Raw genomic sequence first — 15,701 nt, forward strand, 5'->3', positions numbered from 1 at the left:
GTTTTATAGGTGACCCCTTAGTTAAATCAGCACTGTATTTCAGTTTCTGGTGTTAAATTTAAGGGGTCATCCGCAAAATGCCTTGTGGAAAAATCAAATATAGAAGTTTTCGACTCGAAATTTATTTCCCAAAGAATGAACATCTCCATTCGACTACACCCTGTATAGTCGAATATTATTTATTGAACACGATTGGGATTTAACTTGAAATACAGTGGTTCGTTCAGTTTGAACGTGTATGACGTTACTATATTTACCGTTTCAAACCTTTATATATCCTTTGCAGTAGATTTTCACTATAACTGTCGACCAAGGAATATCATGCAAGCTCTGTCAGAAATTTTAGGTTAAAAATCACAGCTTCCTGCCTTTGACTTTGGTATCGATTCAAGGTGATAAATTGGTTCCTTTCGCTTTATAAAATCGCGGGAGTAGCGCGTCGAAAGAGTCCTCACTTCTCGAGATATTTCGAGAGAAATTGGGAAGAGAAAATATTGGCTGCATGGAAAACGGTCCCTGGATAGCGTAGCGTGTAGCGTGCGGCTTGAATCACGACTGCATTTGTGGGGTTCAGCGAAAAGGCCTAAAACCGTAATATTAATCACTCTACCGGACTGGCTATTTTGCCTTTGGGAAAGCAAAGTATACAGGGTGTTTCTGGTAAGTCTACCGTAAATTAAGGGGGATGTATGTTCTTTGGGAAATCAATTTTGAGTCGAAAATGTAACTTCTATCTCCATTTTGTTTGCCCTAAGGGACACTGTTTTCGAGTTATGATTCAAGAGTGTTTTAGGGATGACCCCTTAATTAATTAAATGAGAAATCATTGTCTAAATCAGTTAATTAAATTCAAGGATAATTCATAAAACACTCAAATCTTAACACGACAACAGTAACCCGGACGTCAAAATTGAGATATAAGTTACATAGATTTCCCAAAGAACACACATCCCCCTTAATTTATGGTAGGCAGACTTGTCAGAAATACCCTGTATAGCGTGAAAGGGGGAAAATAAAAAAATTGAGAAGCAAGGCCTAACTCTCATTCCGTTTTATCCTTTGGGAGGGCGTTCTTACGTACTGCGTACATCTTTTCCGAGTCCGTCGCCGGATAAGTTGGCATTTTTTTCCGCTCCTGTTTTTCGCGCGAATGGCGGAAGGATTCCTTTTCTTCGCCATGGGATTTTTTCGGAGAATAAGGAGTCCGGGACGGAGGATGCTTGGGAAGAGGAAAGGAGAATGGGAAATTCCGTCGGGATCCCCGGTGCCCGATCGAAGCAGTATAGAGAGAGGGAGAGAGAAAGAGTGGTGGTACTATACATGATGGCACGCCGCCCGGAAAAGTCCAAGCATGGTATATACAGTTCTTCGAAACATCGATTCCTATATAGTCTTCTTATGCCTACATAAATAACTCTCCATTTCCTATCTTCTTTCTTTTCGTTTCGTTTTCTTTGATCTTGAATATATTTTTTTCATTTTTGTTCTTTTTACGTTTCTTATTTACATTTGCCCTGATTTTTCATGGAAGTATACTTATTTTGATCTGTTTTTTTAAATTACATAAGGTAATTTAAGATTTAAGGTTATATAATTAGATGCCTTATTCAACAGATTTAAACAAATATTATTGTTTTAAGATTTGTAACAAAGGTTTAGAATTAGACGACTTAATTCAACAGACCAAATATTGTTGTTTCTAAGGACTGTAACAATATTTTTATGGTATTTTACATTTCCGTTGTTTTAATTTAGAAATTTCCAATTAGTGAAGACCGTTTGTCAAAAACATTTCTTATTATTTTAACTTAAATAATAACGAACCAATCTGTTAATTTTAAATTAATTAGTGAAAAGAACTGTAACAATTGTAACTGCTACAATTTTTTTGGCATTTTACATTTCCGCAGTTTCAATTTAGAAATTTCCAATTAGTGAAGACTTTAATATTAACGAACCAATCTGTTAATTTTAAATTAATTAATTAGTAAAAAGAACTGTCTTTGAACTTTTATTCTTTAAAATTTAAGAAGTATACTTCGCAATCAGCCAATTTAACAAAAATTCCTGAAATTATCTGCTAAAATGAATTTATGTCAAAAAATGACAAACCCGTTTCGTAATTACGATATAATTGTTTTTTTCTTCTGCTTCTGATTCCAATTACTTCTAAACAACCATCCGTGCATATCCCTTTTTTGACATCCTATTTTTTTTTATTACAAATCAGAGAACCTTATCAAAGGATTCCTTTCGCTTTTTCTCGTTCACTTTGCAATTGAAGGGAAGGGTTTTTATTTTTTTATTTTCGCGCTCTTTTTCTGGCGTGTGCATGCTGTAGTTCTCCCTTGTTATAATTAGCTCGTCTCAAATATCCGTTACAAAGTTTGACAAGGGGGAAATGGGGTGTATGCGGTACGTACCGGGAGTCGAAGGAATGGTAGAAGGCTCACGATACTCCCAACCGAAACGAAAAAAGAGTAAACAATTCTTTTAATCAAGTAGGAGAGGCTGCAGACGTTCCTGCATGCTTGTTCCATCCTGGTCGTTGTCGAATTCCGTGATCTCCTCCCGGATGAGGTCTTATTTTAGTTCTTCTCAACCGACGCGTGGTTTATTTAAGAGTGCTTCATCCTAGTCATGGGCCAGCCATCACCACCGGATACGAGGAATAGTACGGCCCGGGTAATAGACCGTATTGTATGAGGCAAACTCGCAGTGTGCATGCATCGCTTATCTCATTTAGTTACGATAGAAACTTCTAATATTGTTCAAAGGCGGACGCAAAATCGCTCAACTTCAACATTAAAATGGTCTATAGACAATGGAGGATTCAGGATTGAGTGACTGGGTGTAGAGAGAAGTATGCGAGGAGTAGATACATCTACCTTTGTTTGAGATAAGAGAAAGAATTATCTCTATACAATGTTTTGTTCTGACAAAATTTGAATTTTAAATTAATATTGGTGTTGATAATATTAGCCAGCGTCACAAGAGCCTACATTTGCTTTGATAATGATGGAATGTTTTCAAAGCAACTCTACTCCTCTTGCGCGTAATCTCTCTGTAAGGGGGCGTATAGGATAGACTCAAGAAACAACACGCCACTTTGTTTGACCTTTTTTTCTCCCACGAGTTTAGTAGTATAGTACAGAATTCGCGGTTTAACAGTTAATAGAGTAAAAGGTGTGTATTAATGGGATTTCAAACGTTTCTTTTGCATTCGTTACTATAAGTTTTAATACGTCTCTACCCACGAATAGACATTTGTAGTTTCTAGTCTATCGGTTTGGGTTTGCTCATTCGGATTGAGAGAGGCTGGAAAGGGTGATTGGGGATTGTACGGATGGAGGGGAGACCTAGCTTCGAAGTAATCTTGAATCTGGCTGGAACAAATCGGCCAGGAAGAAGGCACCCTTGTAGACGAGTTCCATGCCCATAAATGGAAACGGTGTTATATTGACTAATTTCTAATCTCTGAACAAGCGAATACCTGGAAAACCTAAGTGCGTCTGGCTTTTGGTATTTTCAAAATAGACTCAAAAGGTCATAGGTTGAATATGCTTTAAGCAGTCCTAATATCTTCATTAAAGTTTGTACATAATACCACTTTTAGATATATTAAGTTGAAATATTCCAATTAATTTATATGCCCCCCCCCTCAAAGTGGTAGATTCTGTTCTCTCGTAATTAGTATAGGGGGTTGTATCCTTAATGGGCATTAACCCTTAAACCGAGAGCCTCCCGACCCTAAGGCCTCATTGCGTCATCGCGTGTTCTCTTGCCTCTTCATCATCTTTTCTTCTTTCCGGGTATCGAGTTTTGCGCTCGAGGTATTTCCCGCCATTTCAAAGGAGCGCGTGCGTACATGCAGTATACGACTATGATTGTGGCGGGACTCCCCTATTTTTCGCGCGCTTTTAGTTTTTCACGGAATAAGGGGGGAAGGGGATAAGAATGGAGAAAAACTTTGGTTGGGAAAATTCCTTGGCACTGAATTTTGTCTCATTCACAACATCGCGCTTGGTTCGCCGACAAAATTGTTGTCATTTTCCAAGTTCCGTTTAGCGTGGTATGCTCTATGGACGAGGCTTAGAGTGTGAGCGTTGAAATGTATAGGGGATTGGTTTTGTAAAGTGCACGCTGAGTTTTCCCGGGCTCAGCAGGGTGACTGACGAAAGGCTCGCGTCATTAATCCCGCCAAACGACAATCCTTAAACTAAACGTGACCCAGATCATGGCCAACTATCTATTAACGTTGAGAGATAGATATATATCATATAGGTATAAATCTCGGATAGCACCTGCCTCGAGTCGTTATAATTTATGATGTATTATAACGTTGTACGAAGTTTTGACTTGGAATTTTTTCATTAAGATGAATTTTGACTTAAAGTTTTATCAACTTAGTTTCGAGAGTTTATAACGTTGTCTAGAAATGGCGGGAACTCAAGTCTCGTGCGCGCAGAATGGCGGAAAACTCAAGTCTCGTGCGTGTAAAATCGCGGGAGCTCGAGTCTCGTGCAAAAAGAAAAAAAAATGGCGGGAACTCAAGTCTCGCGCACAAAATGGCGGGGAAAAATAACCCGCTCTTACTTCTTGACTGTACATAATGATTTTAAATTCTCAGTTATTTTTTTAAACGCTTTTAAGCGAAATTTATGGGAGTTATTGTAAGACTGAAAACTGCAATATTATTATAATATATCGATTTTTCTTTTGTCTCTCCTCCCGTTTTGCATAGCGGTATATACTAAATAATTTTGAGGTCACTGAATTTCTTTATACACTAAAATATTTGCATAATTTAACGTCAAAGGGGTTTGAAAAAAAAAAAAAAGAAAAAGTGGGCATCGTATAACTTTCATTCCCAAATCATATAGTTAGAATTATTCTTGGTTCGACGTTAAGGTTTTTGGACTTTGAGAGATCCATGCTCGTCGTCCTGCAGTGTAAGGGATACTGTACCGAGACTTGTCTCCTAGATAGGGCAATCATTCGACTTCCTTAGAATAGGATAAAAAAAGAGGACAGAGATCGGGAAAAGGAAGCGAAAGTGTCAAGGCGCGTAACGTATTTCCTTCTCTCTCTCTCCCTCTTTTTGTGTACCCCACTTCTCTGTGCATCATGCTCTTGGACTTCTTTTATTTATTCCTTTGCAGCATCTTCCACTCCAGATCCTTCATTTTTTTTCCTTTTTTTTTCAAGGGACTCGATTAAAAATACATTAGAGTGTTTTTTCCTTACGAAGGACTAGCAGACGTAAAATGAGATAGCGCATCTACTCCCCACACTATCCGCTCCCATGACGTTCTTATGATTGAGAAAAATTTGTTTTTAATAAATCTTGAAAAGTATACTCTTATTTTTCTTCTTATTCTTTTTAATATTCAAAGCGTATATAGGCAGGTACATTATTTAAAATTTATACGGTGTAAGGGATTTTTAAAAGGACTGCATGTACTTAATTTAAAATTATGATTTTAATTTAATATTCTGAAAGTGGATGAAGTTTGGGTCTAAAAAGTCAGGGAAAATCGTCAGGGAAACCTGGAAAAGTCAGGGAATTTGGATCTGAAAATTTGGTAGTAGTATTGTAGTAATATTGACATTTGAAAGTATTAGGCCTATCAAACATTGAAATGGAAGAATTTTGTATTCTGCATGACGACGTTAAGCTTATAACATAGAATTTCCATATTGGGAAAGATTGTATTTTTATTTTCGTCGATATAGCTTATTTTCGACTAACTCTCGAACCCTTCCACTTCATTCCTTCTGATATTGTAAACATTCCTGAGCAAGCAGCTCTCTCCCCTCTCTCTCTCTCTCTCCCTCTCTCTACTGGACTCTATATCTCTCCTCTTCCTTTACCTCCTTTTCATACTTCTGGCGTCCCGTCCATTTCGAGATGGAAGTTTATAGGTCGGAAGAGGATTTCTCGGCCCAGTAAATATTGTATATGAACTTTATTGATTCTCCCTTATACCTCTGTACACACACATACACACTTTGTATATATTCCCTTTTTCCACAATTCAGAAAAGTGACCCTGATATAAGTACTTTTTTCGACTGGAATTTTTACCGTTTGTCTATACTGAAAAATATATATTTTAAGCCTTTATCCGTGGTATCATTTCCAGTCCGAACTCGGAAAACCATGCATGCACCTAAGTTGAAATAGAAATATTTTAGACCTTCTTTTTATTTCTTTTTATTGACTCGAGTCAATATGTGTCACTACTATACTATGCGCCTATTTTGATTTGAGATTTTTGAATGCCTTTGATAGCGGTATTATCTCGAGGTGGAAAATATACAGGGTGTTCCAAAACAGGGTGGTATTGGACCGAAGCACTATGGTTTCGATGGCGACAATTTTCTCTCCTAAGGGGGACTCTTAACAAGTTAAAAACATTTGATTAATAAGTAAGAAAATGAAATACAATAATAATTGTAATTAAGTGGTCATGTGTAAAGTACTCTTATCATAACTTGTTTAGGGAGTGTATAACACATTTTCGACTCAAAATTGATTTCCCATATAGAACCATCCCTCTCGTGTACATCGTTCCTAGCATACCCCTTTTTGTAACACCCTGTACATCGTTTAGGCCTACCGTTTTGGTATGTTAGGAATATGTCTTTCAGGAAACTATGTCGGATATTATGTTAGGAGGAGAGAGGCACAATATGGGGGTGTGTGATCGTAACGCGTGTTCGGAGAAGCGTAATTCCACCGGAAGCTGCAATTTGGCATTCCAAAGTTGCTTATGTAGATTCCCTATAATACATACAAGGATGGTTTCGTCTACACTATTCAATATACCTTGGTATGTTAGATATTTCTCCTTCCCGGCCGCCGTCTCCCACCCAGCCCCCCTTTATAGGATAAATTTGTATGACGTTGATAATACACGCTCCACCGAACCAATCACCGACCTTCAATTCATTACCAGAGCTTATGTATAGTTCTATCAAGGTACACTTTATACTATCTTAGAAGCTTAGCTTAAGAATATTGTAAATAATGGTGAAAATAATGTATTGAAACTTGCTGCTTTTTTTCTTACGCTTCATTTTTCAAAATGGCCTAGGGTCAAAATGGTTTGATCTTGGTGTTGATTATCAGTTAGATTCTTAATTGTTAGGTAAGGTTGGGTTAGGTGTAATTTAAATTGAATTACTTTATTGCAATATATATATATATATATTGTATAGAATTATGTAATGTTTATATTTTTGTTGGAAAACTTATACAGAGATGGTACACTACTGACCAATGAATCAAGGCTTGAATTGCGGCCTTAATGACCCTCGAAAAAGGGGCAAACGCACTTGGGGACTGACTGGTTCTTAATGTTAGTCTATAGCCATTTTATAAAGTAAATAACGTACTTGTACATAAATAGAAATAGAAATGCTTTTTTGAGTCGCTATGAAATGATGTCCAAATATATATGTCCTTCATAAGCTGCCCTTTTTTCACTGCTGTAATGCGACCATACAAGAACCTTTATGTTGCGTTTGCTACTATGATTCACTCTAAAAGCGTTCCAATTTTAACTTAAGGTTATACTGTAAAAGTATTTTTCTAATGAAGGACCATGCACGAGAAATGGTTGCAATTTATAAAATCCATAAAAGATTAATAGCTACTTCTAAAATATTCTATGAAAGTCTAACTTTCCATTGCCGCGCATTTTTCCCGCCAAAAAGAAATGATTAAAAATGTTTTTTACGTTGGCTTATAAAACATTTTAGTTGCCAAGCTTTTCCTGATTAACCAAAAAAGAAAAAAAAGAACTAACAACCCTACTTTAATTTGATTCCTAGTGACGTCATCACATGAATTTATCTTAATATCCATCATGAATATTAAACCAAATTTAACCCTTTACGTCGCGTTGAGTTGTATTACAACTATAATAATTTTAAGAAGAGCTAGAATTAATTCTTTCTTGATGGTTGTGGACGGAGAAGCGAGCCTTACTTAAGTTTACTTTAAGTCATCTTTCAGAACCGGATTTTTTTCAGATATTTTTTTATTTTTTGTTGTTGGTGGTGGTAACGTAACTTTGATAGTGGTTTTTGATGGGGGGATATTTTTGTCCCTTATATTCGACTTTAGGGAGGACTAAGGCCCGGGAGTTCTTAATCTCCAATGTCCCATCTATAACGTTAAAGTAAGAAAAATGAGTGCCAACTCCATCATTATTTAAGCTTCAATCCACAACGAAAATGATCTTTTTACGATCCAACCATATTTTTTTTTACTCTCTCTACGTCCTTTTTCTGGCAGCCTTGCTATACGTCGCCTAGCCTAGAAGTACATCCTTCAAGCCCCCGTTTATATTTTTAGAAAAAGTGTCTGAGTGAATGGTACACGCAGAAGTTAATAATTTGTAGTAAACTAAACCCTGTCTTCTTACCTATACGCTACCGTTCCGCATATCACTTGACATTATGAGTAGTTAAAGCACGTGCAATTTTAAAAATTGAAAAACAAAGGCTTAACGAAAAATTCACGTGACATTTATTGTCAAAGCGCGCGAAATTTATTTCGAAATTCAAACCAAGGCTTAAAATGATGTTTTCTCAGATCTACTGGTGATTTTTTGGTTTTTACGTCATGTTATTTATTTCTCGGGTACAAAAATATGATCGAGTTTTGGGCCACGTCCTAGGGCTTTAGGAAATGAGGGGCTTTTCGCTAGACTTAATTAGGCGTATCGCTTTCGCCAGATTTTGACGTATTTCACCCCGGCCAAGAAACTAATGATACCAAACACTAGGCGACTCTGATGTATACTCAAAATGGGTTGGTACTGTACAATCGTCAGCTAGGGATGAGAGAGAAAAGGGGATTGTCGACCAAATTTGCACTCTGGTAAACAGGGACGAGCTGGACAAACATTTAACTAAATCAACAATGGCGCGATGTTTGGAACTTTGAGAGATATATTCGAGAGAGAAGATGCGGTTCGCGACGTTTCCATGGTAACCCTCTCTCTAAGCTTTTCTCTTCCGGACTCTAAAGTTTACTCGTCAATTGATCGCGTATTAATGTCAATCATACGATTGGCTACTCGTACCTATCGGTCGCCAAACCCTACCCTATACTATCCATAGATATCAGAATAACAATCAAAATATCCTAAATTGTAAATTAAAAATCTTTGGCTTGAAAAAAACCTGATGTGGATGCGCAAGACCTGTTTTTCTTTACTTATTAGTTTTTTATATCTTTCTTATATCTATGTAGGAAAGAGCTCGGTAAGGTCAGGAAGGCTACACTACTTGGCCGCTAAGCCTAAAATGTAGGAGCACCCGCTTTCGGACCAATAATTTCATTATTAAAGTTGATCCCGATAATTGCTTAGACGGGGACCACGAAATAGGAATTAGCTCGTATTATGGGTTTTGGCGCGGAAATTTACGCGCCAAAGACGTTTCACCAATTATGTTGTACAAGTATAACCAACCATCTCACGTTTTTCATTTTTTTTAAAGATAAAAGAAGGAAGCGTATTTTTAAAATTAGAATTTCAAAGTATTGTACCCCAATAAAGGCGTACGCATAAAGAAAGTTTCTAATTTCTAGAATATTTTTCGCAAAATTTGCACTTTTTGAACACTTTTTTTTGCTTTAAAAGGGGTTCGTTATACTTTCGCATCTTAATTTTTTTTTTGCATATTTATCAAATGTTCTTTAAAATAATGAATAGGCCTCGAGCGTGTCATATTTTTTCTTGCGACTAAAAACCTCCTTGACATTATGAATTATTTCGTCGTTTTTTTAAACAATTTAAGCGGAAGATAAGAGAGATGGGATTCCCCTTTTCGCCTCCTTCCATTGTTATAAAGCAGAGCTCATCTTGCGGTTGTAGATCTCTTGTAGATAAAGAATAGAGAATCTTGTAGAGTTGTCGAACCAAAAAAATAAAAGAAAATGGACGTCATCAAAAACAAAATTTCGGTCAGAAACTCTTTTCCAAGTAATTTCACGTCACGTCTGGACAATATGAGAAATTTTGTCTCAATGTACCCTTACGTACGTGGTCATCAAGCGCTGGACGCTTTTTCGAGTCGTTAAATATATTAGAAAATAATGGGAAACCCTTAGGCTTCAAATGATTTTACCATGGTTTATAAAAAATGAAAATCACCCGATTTTGTTGTTTTTCATGGGGAGATTACACCGTTCACATGGTTGGGTTCAATAGTTTATAATTGGAAGTAATTTCAGTCTTATCTTCGGTAGATTCTCCCCCAATTGAAAATTGGATATTTCCCGGTGTTCGCGTTTAGTTTGTTAATAAAGGGGATGAAGCAATAGTATCTAAAGGGTTGCGGTGATTTAAAATATTAACAGTATTCAATGTCTGTACACGTATATGGTAACCGCATCCCGGCCCGGAATGTTGCAGCTTACGAATGGGGTGGAAAGATGTTCAAAGAGAAGTATAGGGAAGCTCAAGAGCAGAGATGTACAACTAGAGAGAGGAGGCAAAAGAGGGGGATGGAAAATTAGGCTTTTTAAAACGTCTGCGGTCCAGTTAAAGACACCGATCATCTATCCCCATCCCATTTTGCTGGGTGGCTTTTTCTTTTACGGTTTTTTTTATCTTAGAACTTATGGGCAGCTATTCAAGAGACATTTTTTTTTGGTTGGTGGGGAAGGGGTCGTGGAAGGTTTCTTTTCCAAGGCTCGATATGTTGGTTGGTCCGTAATTAATGCGTATTTTGGAGTCGTTAGGAAGACGCGTACTTAGCGCGCTCATTCAGCCATTTTCCCCGGTTCTGCCATAACATCGAGGTCGCTGGCGCCAAATGAAAAACTAGTTTCAAAGAATCTTTCTAAGATCTGTTTTTTTTTCTTCTTTCTTGGGCTTTAGTGGGATACTAAGCTTAAAATAAGGGGATGAGCTATTTGGCGTTGAGAACGAAATGAAAGAAAACTTCAAAATGACGAAAGAAGCTCTCTTATTCTTCGCTTTCTCCTTCCTTCTTTTCAGACTTTTTTTTTCTACTTTTTGGAGATTTTTCTTCTCTCTGTTAAAAAAGATGACCCAAGATCTGGAAAGGCGGTGGTGGCTTCTATAACTTCTCTTCCAGAAATCTTGGATTCTACTTTTATCAGGAATTGGTTATATTCAACAGAGAATATAATTCGAAGAAATTGTGACTTTTGTTCATGGTACATAGGTTCTTTTGACACGCCCCTACGTAACGCATTGTACAGTAGTTTAATAACGGAGTTTCAATATGAAATTTTTAATAATTTTCGGTTGAACTGAGCTAATTTGAAACATTTCCGTCCATAGCTTCTTTTGTTTGAAGTTGAAAAGTTGAATCCAACAAATAAATAGAGAAAATGGGTGTGGCTTCGTAGGGTATCATTATAATTTTGACGTGGTAAAAGCTATCCTATAACTAACTAACCAAAGGCAGAGGCTTAGCTAAGAGATATAAAATCTCTTTTCGCAAAGTCTTCTTGGTCAAACAGAATAAATTCGTTTTGGGAGTGCATGGTGGTATAGTGGTGGTTTGGGTTTTATACATTTTTCTAAAAGATGGAAGTTTTTTCCGCCTACATCGATCTAAGAAAAGGAACAAAAAAAATGTAAGAGTCCCTTTTGGCGGCTGCGGCTCTACTATAGTTTTGAAAACGCCTATATAGGGGAAAACATAGAGCACAGAATGACTTTTCTACATGGTAGTTCCGAGTTCTCTCTCTCTCTCTCTCTTTCTCTCTTTTTCTCTCTCTCTCTTTCTCTCTTTTTCTCTCTCTCTCTTTCTCTCTTTTTCTCTCTCTCTCTTTCTCTCTTTTTCTCTCTCAGAAGAAAACGTGCTTTTTTTGGGACGGAAAACTTTTCCGAGCACATGCAGTTCTTCTTCCTTTTTTGCTAAATTCCACATTCTCTAAAATTCCATATTTTTTCTTTTACAAACCGAACAAATATTTTATTTTATTTTTCATCTGACTAACGTTGGGATCCCGTTATTTGATTTATAGTATGGTTTTCTTGTTTTTTTGTATAAATAAAAGCACGATGCACGGTTTTACTAAGAGGGTATGTACTAATCTTCCTTCTTAAGCAACGTCTTCAAATATTTCTTTAAATATAAAATCCTTGAGTATATTTTCATACATACTTGATTCGCTAAAAAGATATTTTAAGTATTGAATTTTTCGCCATTAGGGGCCTTTTAGTTTTAGACTCGTTTGTTTGAGTTTAAATTTCACGAGTAAATATTTTTAAGTGAAGTTATGGATATATCTAAAAACTATGAAACTTTTTTTCCTTTTTTAGCCACATCGTACGATGTACAAACTTTATTTTTTTATGGTATCAAATTTTATATTTGCTTGACATAGGTATCACTCACTTTGAGGAAAGTGGTATGTTGTTTTCTTTGCTTTCGAAGATCGTTTCAAGTTTGACGCGAAACGTTTTTGGTTTTAGAGTTTCAAATATCAACTAAGTAAATATTGAAACTTTCATTGAAGGGTGGCCCATCTCAAAATAAACATTGGTGATATTTATACCTTCTCTTTCGGTGATATACTTGATATTATCTATCGTCTATTGGTGACACGCGTCATCTCGTGAAAAAAACCCACGCGCGGGATTGGCATCAGCTCGAGATGCACAGTTTATCTAGTTTAAATTTAGGTATTTTTGGTACTTTTTTAAAAGAAACCGTACTCACCCCTAATTACTTTATAAAATCTTTGAAATGCAAATTTAATTGAAACGAGTTTTAAAAACAGAAGATGCAATGGCAGGGTTCGTACAAACCCGGAGAACCTGACTGGATATGTCAGGGAAATAAGAGGACTAAAAATTCAGGGGAAAACTCGTAAGGCTCGAGTAAGTTTGCCCTGAAGGGGTTGCTCCAACTATAAATACCCGGTCCCTTAGTTAATTCTCCAAAAAACATCTCCTGCAAGGTACTAGCAAAAGCGGATTATGTTTCACACATGGTACTAGGTGGTCTTGCACCTGAAATAGTATGGAAGAAACCTGGAAATGGCGTAGAAATCGGTTTCCCGAAAGTTGTATGAACCCTGAATGTAATCTGATGCCGAAAATAGTCGTAAACATTCGATGGGGACTCGCTCCATCAATAAACTAGCTCTATCTATATTGACACGGTTACTTGTGTGTTTTCCTCTAAAAAGATACCCTGGACTAAATTCAAGAACCTACGAGTTTCTCTTATCAATTATGCAGCACCTCTTTTCGACCGAGCAATTTCATTTATGTTTCTTTAGCATTTTTCTCTGTAAAAAAATAATACGGCGGCGGGATCTTCGAAAAAGGAGTTATTAAAAAAGAAAGTAATTTTTCTTTCTTCGGATCTTCCCGAGAGAGGGTGTGTATCCAGTGTGTTCCAGGGGTTAGGACAATATTTACTTTGCCTCCGTTTTTCGTTTCGAACGGTATTTTCGGTGAGACGTACCATCAGCCAAGATGAGAAACAGACGCCCTGTCAATTGGGGAAAGTTACTCCGACACTGATAGGATTACCACACCATCACCTTTTTCTCCTCTCTTCCATCCTTTTCCATCTTTTTTTAGTCCTCTTGAGCTTCCTTTGCGATGGATGGGGATGCGATGCGATGCCCAAAGAAAGGGGGAGATATTTTCTCAGTAAGGGCTGAGAGAAAGACCAGAACGGTGGTCGAACTAAATTTGGCAACAAAACATAAGAGGATCTTTTTTTCATCTCTTTTACGATGCAAATGCGTTTCCTTTAGTCTTTATTTTTTTTTTGTGTGTGTGTGTGTGTCCATATTTATTTTCTATTTTTAATATTAAAGGGGATTGGTTTCTTAGTAATCTCCGCTTTTAAAATTTACACTTTGAAATTTTAAACCTTTTCAATTTTGTTGCATAGATTCAAATTTAAATCGAAGAAATATATAGCTTCTGTTCAGCGAATTTAGCCAACTGGTACAGGTAGAGTTAGAACGCGTCGTCTGCTTTAGTTTTGAGTTTTTGGATATCAAGATATGGTTCAGTTATTCTTACAGCTTCGGTTACTAAGTTAATTTAATTTCAATTAGTTTTAATTAATAAATTAATCTGTTAATAACAGCAAATAACCCCATTATATTAGTTTATTACATCTTAGAATCCCGTGATGAATGTTTTAAACATTTAAAATGTAATTATTATTTTAACTCGGTCCAAGGCTTAGCAATTTATTTTATATAAAGCATAAATTGAAATGAAAATTATCAAATTAATTTCATTTTAGCTCAAGACTGGCGCATTTTAATATTTCCCCGTCTTTATTTATAACAAGAACACTCCAAGAAAGCAACAAACTTCCAAAAAGTAAGTACCAATTTTCTACAATGTGTTTTGTGGTTTGTTGTCGACCCTGAGTGTCCTTTTTGACGTAACTCCAAGTCAGTATCTCCACATATTCGATGGAACAACACGTACGCCCCCGAAATTCTGGTTTTATTTGTAAGAAATGTCTTCCTTGTGAAAGACTTGTCACGGTGGCGTGTTCTCCGATAATTTAGTAGACCCGCGGCGATCGCTGTAACTCGTGTTGTCCATTTTCTTTTTTTTTTCTGTGTTACGAAATCCAAGAAACCCTTTTAGGTCGGTCCTTAAGTCTACTGGGTATTCTATACTTGTCTATTTCTGGGTTTTGAAAATTTATTTCCAAGGATAGTTCAGACAATTTATTTTCCAAGTTGCAACTTTGAACAGTTAGGCTTAGTCTATTCGCCTTGCCCTGAAACTTTTTTTCTGGGTTTATGTGAAAAGAAAGGGTGGTCCATACCTAAACTAAATTTGGGAGTATTGGCAAGCACGCAATGATACAGAGGTATAGAGACAATCTTCCTTCATCGATTGAGGTTTGCTTCATCTTTCAATCTTTTTATTTTTTTCTAACCACTAAAACCTACCAACCACCACATGTTTTTATATTTAACCTACCTATCCCTTGGTCATTCGGAATATTCCTTATTTTTGCAAAGAAGGTTCGGCTTTTATTCAGTATAGATAAGGGATAACTGAACCTGACTCAAATTCCTTCGAAATGCAGGAAAATTTAAAGAGGAATAGGTCACGTATTTGAAAAAGTAGACCAATCAAAAAAACTTTTTGCTTCTATAGCTTTTTGAATGTAGGGAGTTTTTTCTCTTAGCTTCTTTCGTAGTTTCAACTTGTTTCGTGCTTTATATATAAACGATAGGAAAGATATATATATATATAAAGGTCAAAGGGCATCAAGTTATAGGTTTATTATTTATCTAAGTCGAAATTTAATTTACGAATATATTAAATTTTCTTTACGAAAAGTGAACCCGTATAATATGTAAAATAATTTTATAAGGTTTCAACTTAATTTATCTGAAAAGTTATCCTTTTTATTCCCTTTGGGGTAATTTCTCACGAATCCTTTTAAGACTTTAAAAATATTTTAGTGGCTCTGAGCGTGTTTACGCCCTCAAAATAAATATTACAGACGGGAAATGAATAAAAATATATATATATATGGTGTGTATGTGTGTGTACATTTTAGTTTAAAGAACAGTATACAGGCCCTATAGTAAATATCATCTTGAAACGACTTCCGGGCCCCCAAAAGAGTCTTGTAAAGGTTGAAATTTATACTTGGCGCGTTAGTCGAATAAAAGAAGCCATTCTCTGCAATGGTATCCGT

At 36.3% G+C, this 15,701-nt stretch overlaps 2 protein-coding genes across 2 annotated transcripts in view; one reads left to right on the forward strand and one right to left on the reverse strand.

The window, feature by feature from the left end:
* The window catches only part of LOC149661914 (uncharacterized), a 205,479-nt gene that overhangs the window by 139,683 nt on the left and 50,095 nt on the right, over positions 1-15,701 (forward strand). The window contains exon 5 of the mRNA XM_089843471.1: positions 14,274-14,353. The gene's annotated coding sequence lies outside the window, so the exon portion shown is untranslated. The remainder of the gene's footprint in view (positions 1-14,273; positions 14,354-15,701) is intronic.
* The window catches only part of LOC149661916 (uncharacterized), a 52,267-nt gene that overhangs the window by 23,404 nt on the left and 13,162 nt on the right, over positions 1-15,701 (reverse strand). The gene's annotated exons all lie outside the window — the stretch shown is intronic.

Source organism: Phalangium opilio, unplaced genomic scaffold (genome assembly GCF_054372755.1).
Source record: "Phalangium opilio isolate 3A_F unplaced genomic scaffold, DU_Popi_V2 ptg000070l_1, whole genome shotgun sequence".
Taxonomy (NCBI): Eukaryota; Metazoa; Arthropoda; class Arachnida; order Opiliones; family Phalangiidae; genus Phalangium; species Phalangium opilio.